The 16,038-nt window shown below is 45.1% G+C and overlaps 1 non-coding gene across 1 annotated transcript; it reads right to left on the minus strand.

Annotated features, from left to right (window-relative positions):
• Positions 1 to 9,677: 9,677 nt before the first annotated feature.
• LOC131749130 (U6 spliceosomal RNA) lies at positions 9,678 to 9,780 on the minus strand. Its single transcript, XR_009333237.1, has one exon. It is a non-coding gene; the product is annotated as a U6 spliceosomal RNA (small nuclear RNA).
• Between the last annotated feature and the right edge of the window lie 6,258 nt (positions 9,781 to 16,038).

The raw sequence follows: 16,038 nt of genomic DNA on the forward strand, positions 1-16,038 counted from the left end.
CTCACGTACCTAGAGCCCGTGCTCCGCAGCAAGGGAAGCCACCGCAATGAGAAGCCCGCGCACCGCAACGAAGAGTAGCCCCCGCTCGCCGCAACTAGAGAAAGCCCGCGCGCAGCGACGAAGACCCAACGCAGCCAAAAATAAATAAATTTTAAAAAACAACCAACCAACCAAACAAACAAACAAAAAAAGATTTACATGTAGACCCAGTGACATAAAGAGAGCCTCAAATCATGGTGCTGAATGACTTCTGTGGCCACCAATGATAGAATAAGCAATTTGAACCACAGCTCTCACTGAGAACAACAAGCTCAACAAAGTATGAAAAACATTTGCTTGAAAATGTCCAAGTGATAACAGGTGCTGAAGAATTGAGGCCAAAATATGGAAGAAAGAGGAAAGTGAAAGAGATGTGAGCTCAGCATTTAAGGGGACTTAAGTGTCCCCTAAGGCCACTTGCTGAGTCCAGGAGAGGCAGCTGAGAGTCTGAGAAGCTGAGCACAGCTGTTGACAGACTTATGTGGCAGGGGATCAAAACTTGGAGCTCAGGGCCCACCAGCTCTGTCCTGGAAGGGACTGTACTCAAGATCTGAGCTATTTAGGTCCCTGGAAACTGGATTAAGGAAATCCGGGATTTCTAGCGTCCCAACTGTCTGCCAGATGCAAATGTAGATTGTCTCTGGAGCAAAGACCTGAGTCCTCACCACGGGACTACCAGGGAATTCCCTATTTGTCAACTTTTTGGTGATGGCCATCTTGACCGGTGAGAGGTGATACCTCATTGGAGTTTTGATTTGCATTTCTCTAAAAGATTCTTTAAATTTGCCTATGACTTTACAGGATAATTGGTTGGAACTGGCTATTGACGAAAGATTGAAGGGACTTCCCTGGTGGCGAAGTGGATAAGACTCCGCACTCCCAATGCAAGGGGCCCAGGTTCAATCCCTGGTCAAGGAACTAGATCCCGCATGCATGCCGCAACTAAGAGTCTACATGCCACAACTAAGGGGCCCCTGTGCCGCAACTAGGGAGCCCGCCTGCCACAACTAAGGCCCAGTGCAACCAAATCGAAAAAAATCATGAAAAACAGAAAGATTGAAGATGAACTTTGAAAATACAGCATCACTTGCTTCATTTTAGAGAAAAGTGTAAAATGAATATCCTGAGCTTGTGAAAATTACTTTAAAAACTCTTCTTCCATTCCTGACAATATATCATTGCTTTGCTACCACGAGATTTATTAACATAAAACATTAAAACAGTTGAGATGATGGACATTATCCCCTGCAAGTAAATTGTTGTCAATCTGACCTAAATTCGATAAGATAAGCAAGAAGCAAGATAATTTACCAAACGAGAACACTTTAAATATTAGTGCATATGGTATTCACTCGATGATGGAAGGCGCAGCAACGTGGACTTCCGCTCACCGCGCCCAGCCCGGCTGCGGCCACCGCTGAGTGCCCCGTCTGCCAGCAACAGAGACCAGTACCGAGTCCCAATATGGTACCAATCCCCAGACCGATCAGCCAGCTCCCTGGTGGCGGGTTGATGACACTGTGGAAAGGGCAGCTGGTTTGATAGATGGGTGGCAGGGCCCCTTGCAGACTCACTTACAGTGCCAGCTAGGTGGAGATACCCTCTGGGGCAGGGGCAAGGTTCTCCAGAAGGCTGTATACACTCAGAGTCAGCGTTCAGTGTACGACGCTGTTTTTCCCACAGCCAGGATTCACGGTGCAGGCATCAGGGGCTGGAAATGGTGGTGGCACCACTCTCCGTTACCCCCAGTGACCCACGGGCAAAAGCTTTGCTTTCTGTTTCTGCAGCATTATGCTCTGCTGGCCTAGAGGTCTTAGCTCCAGAGGGCGGAGGCTTCCACAAGGAGACACAGCGATGATTCCATTGGTCCACACTGGAGGTAAGGAAAACTATGTCTGCAATGTCTGGAATACAGGAGATTTTATACACACACACACACACACACACACACACACACACACACACACATATACCATGAGATGTATTATAAGGAATTGGTTCATGCAATTATGGAGGCTCAGAGGTCCCACAATCTAAAGTCAGCAAAAGCCGGTGACATAAATTCCAGTCTGACTTCAAAGGCCTGAGAACCAGGGGACCTGATGGTGTAAATCCCAGTCCAAGGTCAGGAGAGACCACCAATGACACCAGCTCGTAGTCAGGCAGAGAGAGGAGATTCTCCCTGGGTCTTTGGGGTCTATCCAGGCCCTCAAGGGGTTTGCGGAGGTCCACCCCCACTGGGAAGGGCCATCTGCTTTCCTCAGTCTAACCGATTCAAATGTTCATCTCTTCTGGAAACACCCTCACAGGCACACCAGAAATGATATTGAACCAGATATCTGGCATTCCAGGGCCCACCCAAGTGGACACATGAAATGAACAGTCACAACCACCAACAATAGATGAGGGTTCCAGTCTCTCCACATCCTCTCCAACAATTGTTTTTTGTTCTGGCCATTCCAGTGGGTGTAAAGTGACATCTCATTTTTTAACGTTTATTTATTTATTTATTTATTTATTTACTTACTTACTTTTGGCTGCGTTGGGTCTTCGTTGCCGCGCGCGGGTTTTCTCTAGTTGCGGCGAGCGGGGGCTACTCTTTGTTGTGGTGCCCGGGCTTCTCATTGCGGTGGCTTCTCCTGTTGCGGAGCACGGGCTGCAGGCGTGCGGGCTTCAGTAGTTGTGGCACGCGGACTCAGTAGTTGTGGCATGTGGGCTCAGTAGTTGTGGCACACGGGCTCAGCAGTTGTGTCACAAGGGCTTAGTTGCTCCGCAGCTTGTGGGATCTTCCGGGACCAGGGATGGAACCTGTGCCCCCTGCGCTGGCAGGCGAATTCTTAACCACTGCACCACCTGGGAAGTCCTCTCATTTTGGTTTTAAATTGTTTCCCGAAAGACAAAAAAGATGAGCTTCTTTTCATGTGCTTATTATCCACTCATATGTTTTCTTTGGTAAAATGTCTATTTAAATCTTTTGTCCATTTTTTATATTGAACTTTTTCAGTTTGAGATAATTGCAGATTCACATGCAGTTGTAAAAACAACAACAACGAAAACAATACCAAGAGCTCTCCTGTCCCCTTCACCTAGTTCCCCGATGGCGGTAACATCTTGCAAAATTAAAGTGTGATATTACAACTAGGTACCGACACCGACCACGAGGTTCCCTCCTGTTCCCTTTTATAATCACACCCACTTCCCTCGGCCCCACCCCTTCCTTATTCCCGGGTAGCCATGATCTGTTTTCTTTTGTTTTTTTGGCTGCACCGTATGGCATGCGGGATCTTAGTTCCCCTACCAGGGATCGAACCTGTGCCCCCCTGCACTGGAAGCACAGGGTCTTAACCACTGGACTGCCAGGGAAGTCCCAGAATTGGTTTTTTACACTGAGCACAATTCTCTGGAGATTCTTCCAAATTATTGAGCGTATCACTAGTTCCTTCCTTTGTATTGCTGAATGCTCCCATGGTGTGGATGGACCACAGTTGTTTAACCACCCCTTATTGAAGGACAGCTGAATTCTTTGCAGTTCTTGGCTATTACAAATGAACTACATACTGCAGTAAACATTCATGTACAGATTTTTGTGTGAACGTAAGTCTTCCCGTCTCAAGGATACATACCCAGGGCTACAATTGCTAGGTCATATGGTTGCTGCATGTTTAGTTTTATAGGAAACCGCCAAACTGTTTTCCAGAGAGGCAGTACCGTTTTGCATTCCCATCGGCATGTATGAGTGACTCAGCTCTCTGCATCCTGACCGACATTTGGCTTTATCACTATTTTGTATTGTAGCTATTCTGACAGGCATGTAGTGATAATCTCATGATGACTTTCGTTTGCATTCCCCTAGTGCACAATGAGGTTGAACATCTTTTTATGTGCTTATCGGCCACTTGTACACCTTCTTTGGGAAAATGTCTTTTCATGTCTTTTGCCCATTTTCGAATTGGATTGTTTGTTTTTACTCTTGGATCTTGAATTCTTTATATATTCAGGATACTAGTCCTTTCTCAGATATGCGGTTTGTAAATATTTTCTCCCAGTCTGTGGTTTGTCTTTTCATCCTCTTACTTAACAGAATCTTTCAGAAAGCAAAAGTTTTTTAATTCTAATGAAGTCTAATTTATCAATGTTTTCTTGTATGGATCATGCTTTTGATGTCAAATCTAAGATCTCTTCACCTAGCCCTAGGTCCCAAAGTTTTTCTCTCTTTTTTTTTTCCCTAAAAGTTTTACATTTATGTCCATGATCCATTTTGAGTTAATTTTGAGAATAAAGTGTGAGATGTAGAGACTTAGGTCAAGGTTTGTTTTTTTGTCTCTGGATGTCCAGTTGCTCCAGGATAATAGCTTGAAAGTCTACCCTTCCTCCATTAAATTGCTTTTGTACATTTGTCAAAAAGCAGTTAGTTATATCTGTGCAGGTCTATTTCTGGGTCTCCCTTCTCTTCCATTGATTTATTTTACTTTCCCCTGCCAATAACATACCATCCTAATTACTGTAGCTGTGTAATAAGTCTTGAAATTGGGTAGACTGATTCTTCTCATTTTATTCTGCTTTTCAAAAACTATTTTAGCTACTCTAATTCCTTTGCCTTTCAATATAAATTTTAGAATACTGTTGTTTATATCTATAAGGAATCTTCCTGGGATTTTTATAGGAATTGCATTAAATCTGCATGTCAATTTGGGGAGAATTGAAATCTTTACTATGTTGACTCTTCCAATACATGAACAAGTTGTGTCTCTCCATTTATTTAGATCTTTCATGAGTTTTTTGTAATTTTCAGCATGTAAATCCTATATAAGTTTGGTTAGATTTATACCTAAGCATTTAATTTTTCTGAGCTCTTGTAAATGATATAAATGATATTGTAATTTTTTTTTGACCACGCCACGCAGCATGTGGGATCTTAGTTCCCCGACCAGGGGTTGCAACTGCACCCCGTGCAGTGGAAGCGTGGAGTCTTAACCACTGGACCGCCAGGGAAGCCCCTGATTAATTTTCAAATATTTAACCAGCCTGCATCTCTGGAATAAGACTCTCCTTGGTCATGGTATATGTCTTCCCATATTTTGCTGAATTCCATTCACTGGTATTTTGTTCAGCATTTTGGGGTCTATGTTCATGAGGGATGCTGGCTTGTACTCTTCTCTTTTTAAATGTTCGTTGTCTGGTTTTGGTGTCAGAGGAATACTAACTTCACCCTGAGCAAAGCATCATTCACAAAGAGTCATGTGCCACAATGTTCATTGCAGCTCTGTTTACAATAGCCAGGACATGGAAGCAACCTAAATGCCCATCGACAGCTGAATGGATAAAGAAGATGTGGCACATATATACAATGAAATATTTCTCAGCCATAAAAAGAAACGAAATTGAGTTATTTGTAGTGAGGTGGATGGACCTGGAGTCTGTCATACAGAGTGAAGTAAGTCAGAAGGAGAAAGACAAATACCATATGCTAACATGTATATATGGAATCTAAAACAAATGAAAAGAAAATGGTTGTGAAGAACCTAGGGGCAGGACAGGAATAAAGATGCAGACATAGAGAATGGACTTGAGGACACGGGGAGGGGGAAGGGTAAGCTGTGACAAAGTGAGAGAGTGGCATGGACATATACACACTACCAAGTTGTAAAATAGATAGCTAGTGGGAAGCAGCCGCATAGCACAGGGAGATCAGCTCGGTGCTCTGTGACCACCTAGAGGGGTGGGATAGGGAGGGTGGGAGGGAGGGAGACGCAAGAGGGAGGAGATATGGGGACATATGTATATGTATAAGTGATTCACTTTGTTGTAAAGCAGAAACTAACACACCATTGTAATGCAATTATACTCCAATAAAGGTGTTAAAAAAAGACAAAAAAATCCCGTGTACTCTACTGTTGTTCGGTGAAGTGTTTTACAAACGTCAGTTAGGCTAAATTGGTTGTTCTAGTCTACTATATCCTTGCTGATTTTCTGCCTGCTTGTTCTATTGATTATTGAGAAAGGGATATTGAAATATTTCCAAATATAATTGTGTATTTTCCTATTTATCCTTGCAATTCTATCAGTTTTTGATAGAATTTAAATTTATATTTTATTTAAATTTACAGATGGGTTTCGGCAGGCAAATATGTAGTTGAATCTTGCTTTGAATAAACAATCTGACAATCAAAAAAAAAAAGAAATACTCTCTCCTCTTCCATTTTTTGGAAGAGATTGTGTAGAATGGATATTAATTCTTCTTTAAATGGTTGGCAGAATTCTCCAGTGAAACCATCTATGACTAGAAGTTTCTTTTTTGGGGAGATTTTAAATCATCAATTCAATTTCCTTAATAGTTATAGGATTATTCAAAGTATTTATTTTATATCGAGCGAGATTTGGTAGTTCGTGTTTTTGAGGAATTTGTCTATTTCAATTTCTTTTTTTAATTTTTATTTTTGGCTGTGCAGCGCAGCATCTGAGATCTTAGTTCCCCAGCCAGGGATTGAACCTGTGCCTCCTGCAATGGAAGCGTGGAGTCTTAACCACTGGACTGCCAAGGAAGTTCCTGTCCATTTCCATTTCTATTTCAATTGTCACATTTATGTAAATTACTGGTAGAATTCCTTATGATCCTTTTGATGCCTGAAGGGTCTATGGTGATATCCCCTATTTCATTCCTGATACTCGTTATTTGTTTCTTCTCCCTTTTTTCTTTCTTTCTTTTTTAAAAAATATTTATTTATTTATTTATTTGGTTGTGCTGGGTCTTAGATACAGCAGGCGGGCTCCTTAGTTGCGGCACACGGGCTTCTTAGTTGTGGCATGCGAACTCTTAGTTGCGGCATGCGTGTGGAATCTAGTTCCCTGACTAGGGATCGAACCCAGGCCCCCTGAATTGAGAGCGTGGAGTCCTATCCACTGTGCCACCAGGGAAGTCCCTCCCTTTTTTCTTTGTCAGTCTTCTAAAGGTTTGTCAATTTTATTGATCTTTTGTTTCATTAATTTTCTCATTTGATTTTCTGCTTCCATTGTCCTTGATTTCTGGTCCTACCTCTATTGTTTCCTTCCTTCTGCTTGCTTTAGGTTCCTTTTGTGCTTCTTTTTCTACTTTCTTGAGGTGGGAACTCAGGTTATTGATTTGAGACATCGTCTTTTCTAATGTACGCATTTTAGTGCTATAAATGTCCCTCTCAGCACTACTTTAGCTGTCCCACACATTTTGCTCTGCTGTATTTTCATTTTCATCCAGCTCAATAGACTTTTAAAATTTCCCTCAGGACTTCCTCTTTGACCCATGGATTGTTTAGAAGTGTGTTGTTTAATTTCCGAGCGTTCAGAGATTTTCCTGTTGTCTCTCTGTTATTAATAAGGTGTTAAGCTGTTGGACGTCAGTACTGGAAAGGAGAGCAAAATGCAATATAATTCTACCTTTTTCTTGTCGCAGTGAGAGGAAAACGAGCTCTTCCTAGTTCGATGGTCAGCAAGGCTGATGCCATTGAGAAACTACCCAGGACTCTGAGGTCATCCACATGCCTTCCTGGCCACCTGATGTTACCATTTAAAGCCCCAGAAGTGGACGTCCCTGGTGGCACAGTGGTTAAGAATCTGCCTGCCAATGCACGGGACGCGGGTTCGAGCCCTGGTCCGGGAAGATCCCACAGGCCGTGGAGCAATTAAGAAACTAAGCAACTGATCCCACGGTCTAGAGCCCGTGAGCCACAACTACTGAAGCCTGCGTGCCTAGAGGCCGTGCTCCGTGACAAGAGAAACCACCACAATGAGAAGCCCGCGCACTGCAACGAAGAGTAGCCCCAGCTTGCCGCAGCTAGAGGAAGCCCATGTGCAGCAGTGAAGACCCAACGCAGCCAAAAAATAAATAAATAAAGCCCCAGAAATTGCTGAAGCACTTGGCAGCGTGAAGCAGTGTCAGTTGCTCAGCTGGAACTCTCTAAAGGGAGTGATCTCTACTCTGGCCAACCTGTAAGGGGGGAGAAAGGAAGAAAGACCCTGTCTATCTTTATCCTAAGAAGCCGAAGACTCCCAGGCAGAGGAATTTTGGAGAAAGAGATTGGAGGAGGCAGGAATTGCAGGGACCAGAGAATCAGGAGAGCCTAGAGGGCAAGACCCTCAGCTAGGAAACACTTGGCAAACGGCTCAAAGCTCACAGACTGTGGGACTTTGAGACATGGGAAGTGGGGAACCTCTGTGTCAGTAACGTTTGCTCCTTTCCTGGGGCTCATCCGTCCTTGCCTTTCCTGGCAGATACTTGTGCTGCTTATTCTGCAACTTCCTGAGAAACGTCTCGCTTCCCACCAATACGGGCTGCTGTTCCTTTCCCTCTGCAGTTCCCACACAGATACTTTTTCTGACCAAGGAATGTGTGTTCTCGCTGCCTCTGGAATCACCGAAGACCTGCTGGGGAGAGGGGCTTGCTGTGCAACTTAGAGGCTTCCATATTCTGTCCTCCAGAGGGAGTGTCTGTGTAGCTCCTGTGGGGAAAAACACCTGATCTGGTTACTCTGTGACTTCTGAAAGGAAAGGGGGATGACAGAAGTGGTCATGTCACACCGCGCTGAAACAAATTGCTGCATCTTTTGAACCCTAGAGAATAAAGATGTTAGTTAAAGTCGAGATATAGAAACAATACAAATAGTTTATTAAAGGGATAAGCCATAGTCATGTGTAAAACAAAATCCTTTGTGAAGAGCTCAACTAGAAGGAATATAACACACACGTTATAAAAGAATTCCAAAAACAAGGGATAATTTTTTTTTTGCGGTACGTGGGCCTCTCACTGTTGTGGCCTCTCCCGCTGCGGAGCACAGGCCCCGGACGCACAGGCTCAGCGGCCACGGCTCACGGGCCCGGCCGCTCCGCGGCATGTGGGATCCTCCCGGACCGGGGCACGAACCCGTGTCCCCTGCATCGGCAGGCGAGCTCTCAGCCACTGTGCCACCAGGGAAGCCCAGTATTATTTTTTTTGTTTATTATTTTTGGCTGCATTGTGTCTTCGTTGCTGCGCGCAGGCTTCTCACTGCGGTGGCTTCTCTTGTTGCAGAGCACGGGCTCTAGGCGCGCAGGCTTCAGTAGTTGTGGCGTGCAGGCTCTAAGGCGCGTGGACTACAACAGTTGTGGCTCACGGGCTCTAGAGCGCAGGCTTCAGTAGTTGTGGCTCACGGGCTCTAGAGCACAGGCTCAGTAGTTGTGGCGCACGGGCTTAGTTGCTCCTCGGCATGTGGGATCTTACCAGACCAGGGCTTGACCCCGTGTCCCTTGCATTGGCAGGTGCATTCTTAACCACTGTGCCACCAGGGAAGTCCCCAATATATGAAATTTTTTGAGAGACACATTCATCCCATAGTGGAAGGTAAATTTGGTAAAAATAATCAACCATTACATAGATTTGTACAAGAGCTCAAAGAAGTAAATACATTTGTTGTTTCATGAACTCCTGCAACTCCTCTGACTTTGGTGCCATTGTCTGCACAAGTTTTTCTGTATCTGATCATTCTCCTGCATTCTGTTTCTTTCTTTGTTGTTCCTCTAGCAGATGAGTCTAAATTCTTGTTTGCTTTTGCTTATGGAGAAAGTCTAATATTTATAGCAAGGGACTCCTTGAGGGTTTCACACTCTCTTATTATTATTATTATTATTTTTGACATATGGAACGCTTCACGAATTTGCATGTCATCCTGGCGCTGGGGCCATGCTTATCTTCTCTGTGTCGTTCCAATTTTAGTGTATGTGCTGCGAAAGCAAGCTGCACACACTCTTATTATTGTCTCTAGGTATTTATGGGAAAACTTAGAGACATGTGTCCACCAGAGAGCTCTAAGGTTATTCAGGATATAGATGACTTGCTGGCCAACAGGCAGTGCAGGACCGTGGCCAGAAGGAAAACGAACGTGGTGACCGCTACGAGCAGCCTGCCCTTCCACCTGGACGTACTTTCCAGAACATGGTGCACGAACACGGGGCTCCGGAGCGGAGCCAGTGGTCTCAGTTATGAGAGCTAGCAAGCCAACAGCAGAGAAAAACGAGAAGACCAGAAGTATTTGACTAATCCAAAGAATCAGGGGGCTTCCCTGGTGGCGCAGTGGTTGAGAATCCGCCTGCCGATGCAGGAGACACGGGTTCGTGCCCCGGTCCGGGAGGATCCCACATGCCGCGGAGCATCTAGGCCCGTGAGCCGTGGCCGCTGAGCCTGCGCGTCCGGAGCCTGTGCCCCCGGAGCCTGTGCCCCACAACGGGAGAGGCCACAACAGTGAGAGGCCCGCGTACCGCAAAAAAAAAAAAAAAAAAAAAAAAAAAAGACTCAGGAACAGAGGAGAAAAGGAACAAAGAACAGATGGGACAAACAGAAAATAAATAGCAAGATGACAGACTTAAACCCAACCATCGCATGTAAGTGGATTAAACAGACCAATTAAAAGGCAGAGATTATGAGAGTGGTTAAAAAAGTAAGACTGAGGGACTTCCCTGGTGGCGCAGCTCAGAATCTGCCTGCTTTGGGGTTTTCTTACAATTTCTCCCTGAATAAGCACATAAGCCTCACCAGACGAATTGCGGTCTTGCTAAACTCAGGTCGAATATTTAGAGCATCTGTTGTCAGTTGCCAGCCATAGAGGGTTAGAGTCTAGGAGTCGACCCATTCTGCAGATAAAACAGCTCACTCCGATGGAAAATAATTAGCCAGTTTGGGGGCTAGTGCAGTATAATCTGCAGTGGATTCACCCCAGCTTTTGCAGAGCAGACCAAACTTCAGACGGAGCAACTGCATGGACATTTTTCCGGTCTCTGCTTTGTCTCTGGAACCTGAAGAGGCTTTTTTTTTTTTTTTTTTTTTGTTTTTGCGCAGGCTCAGCGGCCACGGCTCACGGGCCCAGCCGCCGCGCGGCACGTGGGATCCTCCCGGACCGGGGCACGAACCCGTGTCCCCCACATCGGCAGGCGGACTCTCAACCTCTGCACCACCAGGGAAGCCCTGGAACCTGAAGAGGCTTTTAAACAACTGAAATTGGCTTCCACTCTCTCCCCCAGCTTTGGGGGTTCCAAACTGTGAAAACCCCAACCTGACTCTTCCGATATTCCTATTCCTATCGCACATTTGATGACGTTTACTCATGGGTCATGTACTTTGGATAAAAGTGGCCCACTTAAATCTAAAATATGACACAGATGAACTCATCCATGGACTTCCCTGGCGGTCCAGTGGTTAAGATTCCGCGCTTCCACTGCAGGGAGCACGAGTTCGATCCCTGGTCGGGGAACTAAAATCCCATATCCCGCATGCTGCGAGGTGCAGCCAAAAAAAAAAAAAAAAAAAAGAACTTCTCTATGAAACAGAAACAGACTCACAGACATAGAGAACAGCCTTGCGGTTGCCAAGGGGATTGGGGTGGGGGAGGGAAGGAGTTTGGGATTAGCAGATGCAAACTATTCTATACAAAATGGATAAGCAACAAGGTCCTACTGTGTAGCACAGGGAACAACTATAGTCAGTATCCTGTGATAAAGCATAATGGAAAAGAATATGAAAAAGAATGTATATATGTGTGTATATGTAAAACTGAATCACTTTGATTTGTACAGTAGAAATTAACACACCGTTGTAAATCAGCTGCTGTACTTCAGTAAAATGAATTTAGAAAAAAAAGCGGCCCACCTAAAGCTTCCTGTGCTGTGGTGACTTGTCAGGAAACCGTGGAGGTTTGTGTTTTGTCTGCAATTAGGCCTGCGCGAGCAGACAAGTTAACGTCAGTGACTAGGGCTGCAATTCTTGGTTCCGGACTTAAAGTGAATACATATTTTATATATACAGTTTATATACAATATATAAATAATAACTATATGTTTGGTATGAGGCCAAACCACAGGGTGACTTTGAAAAACTAGAGGATTTCTGGATTCCATGGGAACTAAAATATCTCATGGAAAAATTGAGAGTTGATTCGTCAGAGGCTTTACAACTGCCTGCTCAGATGTCAATAAATCATTGCAGAGCTCACGTGGGACAGAAGGAGGAAGTTGCCAGCGGGCAGGGGGGTCTGGCTAGAGCTGCCAAAGCTGCTGGTAAAGCGTGGCAGACTCCAAACACAGGGGCTCCGCTTTTTACAATAAGAAGCTTTTGTTCATTAAAAAAAAAAAAAAGCTCCACTGCAGGAAATGGGCAAATGAACTGAAAAGGGGGCTAAGAGAAGTTTGGGCTACGGGAATTCAAAATCATTCGTAGACCACAATCCCTATTAGCCCGCTTAGCGTTCTTGTGTCATCCACAAAAATCATCGAAGAGGGCTTCCCTGGTGGCGCAGTGGTTCAGAATCCGCCTGCCGATGCTGGAGACACGGGTTCGTGCCCCGGTCCGGGAGGATCCCACATGCCGCGGAGCAACTAAGCCCGTGAGCCATGGCCGCTGCGCCTGCGCGTCCGGAGCCTGTGCTCCGCAACGGGAGAGGCCACAACAGTGAGAGGCCCGCATACTGCAAAAAAAAAAAAAAAAAAAAAAAATCATCTAAGAGAGGAATTTTAAAGGTACTAGACTCTTACTATGTCCACTAAAAAAAAATAAAATTATTTGGGGCTTCCCTGGTGGCACAGTGGTTAAGAATCCGCCTGCCAATGCAGGGGACACGGGTTCAAGCCCTGGTCCGGGAAGATCCCACATGCCGCGGAGCAACTAAGCCCGTGCCCCACAACTACTGAGCCTGCGCTCTAGAGCCCACGAGCCACAACTACTGAGCCCGTGTGCCACAATTACTGAAGCCCACGCGCCTAGAACCTGTGCTCCACAACAAGAGAAGCCGCCGCAATGAGAGCCCGGCGCACCGCAATAGAGAGTAGCCCCCGCTCGCCGCAACTAGAGAAAGTCCGTGCGCAGCAACGAAGACACAGCGAAAACTAAATAAATTTTTAAAAAATGAAATTATTCAAAGCACATCAAAGAGATGTGCCATTTATCAGCAGACTCCTCTACAGGCAATTGCCATGTTAAGCGCAGGAAGTTCTCCCTGACCCACTTTACTGGGAACCTAGTAGAACTAATGCTTGTAAAAGGTAAGAGGTTTAAAAGTTGAAATAGTTTGCTCAACAGCGCTAATCATGACGGAAATGCATATCAACATCACAATGAGATATCACCTCACACCTGTCAGAAAGGCCATCGTCAAAAAGACCACATATAACAAGTGTTGGTGAGGGTGTGGAGAAAAGGGAGCCCTCCACACTGTCTGTGGGAATGTAAATTGGTGCAGCTACTGTGGAGAACAGTATAGAGGTTCTTCAAAAGACTAAAAATAGAGTTGCCATATGATCCAGCAATCCCGCTCCTGGGCATATACCCAGACAAAACTCTAATTTGAAAAGGTCCATGCACCCCCTATATTCATAGCAACACTATTCACAATAGCCAAGACATGGAAGCAACCTAGGTGTCCCTCAATAGATGAATGGATAAGGAAGATGTGGTATATGTATATATATATGTAGTATATACACATATACTACATATATATGACTATTATTCAGCTATAAAAAAGAATGAAATTTTCTGCAACTAGCGGTTATCATACTAAGTGAAATAAGTCAGAAAGAGAAAGACAAATACCATATGATATCTCTTATATGTAGAATCTAAAATATGCCACAAATGAACCTATCTACAAAACAGAAGGAGACTCAGAGACATAGAGAACAGCCTGGGGGGCGGGGGAGGGAGAGGGATGGAGTGGGATTCTGGGGTTGGTAGATGCAAACTGTTACATTTAGAATGGATAAGCAACAAGGGCCTACTGTAGAGCACAGGGAATTATATTCAATATCCTGTGATAAACCATAATGGAAAAGAATATTTAAAAAAAGAATGCTGGGGCTTCCCTGGTGGCGCAGTGGTTGAGAGTCCGCCTGCCAATGCGGGGGACGCGGGTTCGTGCCCCGGTCCGGGAGGATCCCACGTGCCGCGGAGCGGCTGGGCCCGTGAGCCGTGGCCGCTGGGCCTGCGCGTCCGGAGCCTGTGCTCCGCAACGGGAGGGGCCGCAGCAGTGAGAGGCCCGCGTACCGGAAAAAAAAAAAAAAAAAAAAAAGAATGTCTCTATGTGTATAACTGAGTCACTTCCCTGTACAGCAGAGATTGGCACAGCATTGTAAATCAACTAGACTTCAATTTTAAAAAAATTGGGGCTTCCCTGGGGGCACAGTGTTTAAGAATCCGCCTGCCAATGCAGGGGACGCGGGTTCGATCCCTGGTCCGGGAAGATCCCACATGCGCGGAGCAACTAAGCCCGTGCGCCACAACTACTGAGCCTGCGCTCTAGAGCCCACAAACCACAACTACTGAAGCCTGTGCGCCTAGGGCCCGTGCTCCGCAACAAGAGAAGCCCCCGCTCGCTGCAAATACAGAAAGCCCTCAGGCAGCAGCAAAGACCCAACGCAGCCAATAAATAAAATAAAAATTTTTTTAAAGAAATTTTTTTTTTCTTTTATGAAATTTTATGCAATTTTCTATACTTCAATTTAAAAAATTGGTTTTAAAAAAAGAGTGAAAAATTGTCATTTGCAGCAACATGGATGGACTTGGAGGGCATTATGCTAAGTGAAATAAGTCAGACAGAGAAACACAAATACTGTATGATCTCACTTATATGTAGAATCTAAAAACTACAACAGGAACTTCCATGGTGGTCCAGTGGTAAAGAATCCACCTTCCTTGGGCTTCCCTGGTGGCGCAGTGGTTGAGAATCCGCCTGCCGATGCAGGGGACACGGGTTCGCGCCCCGGTCCGGGAGGATCCCACGTGCCGCGGAGCGGCTGGGCCCGTGAGCCATGGCCGCTGAGCCTGCTCGTCCGGAGCCTGTGCTCCGCAATGGGAGAGGCCACAACAGTGAGAGGCCCGCCTAGCACCAAAAAAAAAAAAAAAAGAATCCACCTTCCGATGCAGGGGACACGGGTTCGATCCCTGGTCAGCGAACTAAGATCCCACATGCCTCAGGGCAAATAAGCCCGCAGGCCACAACTAGAAAGAAGGCCACGCACCACAACTAGAGAGAGGCCCGTGCGCCCCAACAAAAGATCCTGCATGCCTGGACAAAAGATCCCACATGCTCCAGCTAAGCCCCGATGCAGCCAAAAAAATAAGTAAAATCAATATTTTAAAAGTAGATAATTTAAAAACGACAACAAATGAGTGGGTATAACAAAAAAGAAGCAGACTCACAGATAAAGAGAACAAAGTAGTGGTTACCGGTGGGGAGGGAGGGGCAAGAGAGGGCTGGGGGAGCGGGAGGTACAAACTATTGGGTGTAAGGTAAGCTACAAGGACGTATCGTACAACACGGGGAATGTAGCCAATATTACGTAATAGCTGTAAATAGAGTGTAACCTTTAAACACTGTATAAACAATTTAAGAGATAATTACATTAAAAAAATTTGAAATAGTTTAATACTGGGAAAAAAATCATCCCATCAAGATCTCAGAGACCTTCACTAGAATAGTCTAGCAGCAATCAGCTATAAAAGAGCACTGAGATATCATTACTAGTTCAAAGTTCCAGGACTATTGATATTTAAAGGAACAGTTAGGTATTGGGCCACGACTTCCAAAAGAGATGAAAGGATGGTGTTGAGAAGAAAAGAATCTCATTAATAGACAAACAGAAATCTGGCATTTGCAGACAGAGGCTCCAAAAGACAGGTCTAATATCACTTGATTAACTTTCGGACACAAGCTCCCCCAATCCCAGTACGGAGGGATAAACAAAGGTTGGCTTTTATTCAGGGAGATGTAGTTGACTTAATGTTATAATACTATTGATTTGGGCTGATGCATGAAAAAAATGGCCCAAGGGACTGGTTTGTCCCAAGACTAAAAACAAATACGGCCATGGACGTCAAACACTGGAAGTTCCATCTGTGCCCTTGAATTGGTGCCACCTAAGACCTGGATGATGGCCATGGGTGTCTTTGTTCCACAGATGCCACACGGGGTTTGAGAACATAGAACAGTTACAGAACAATTGTTATCC

The sequence above is a fragment of the Kogia breviceps genome, chromosome X (assembly GCF_026419965.1).
Source record: "Kogia breviceps isolate mKogBre1 chromosome X, mKogBre1 haplotype 1, whole genome shotgun sequence".
Classification (NCBI taxonomy): Eukaryota; Metazoa; Chordata; class Mammalia; order Artiodactyla; family Physeteridae; genus Kogia; species Kogia breviceps.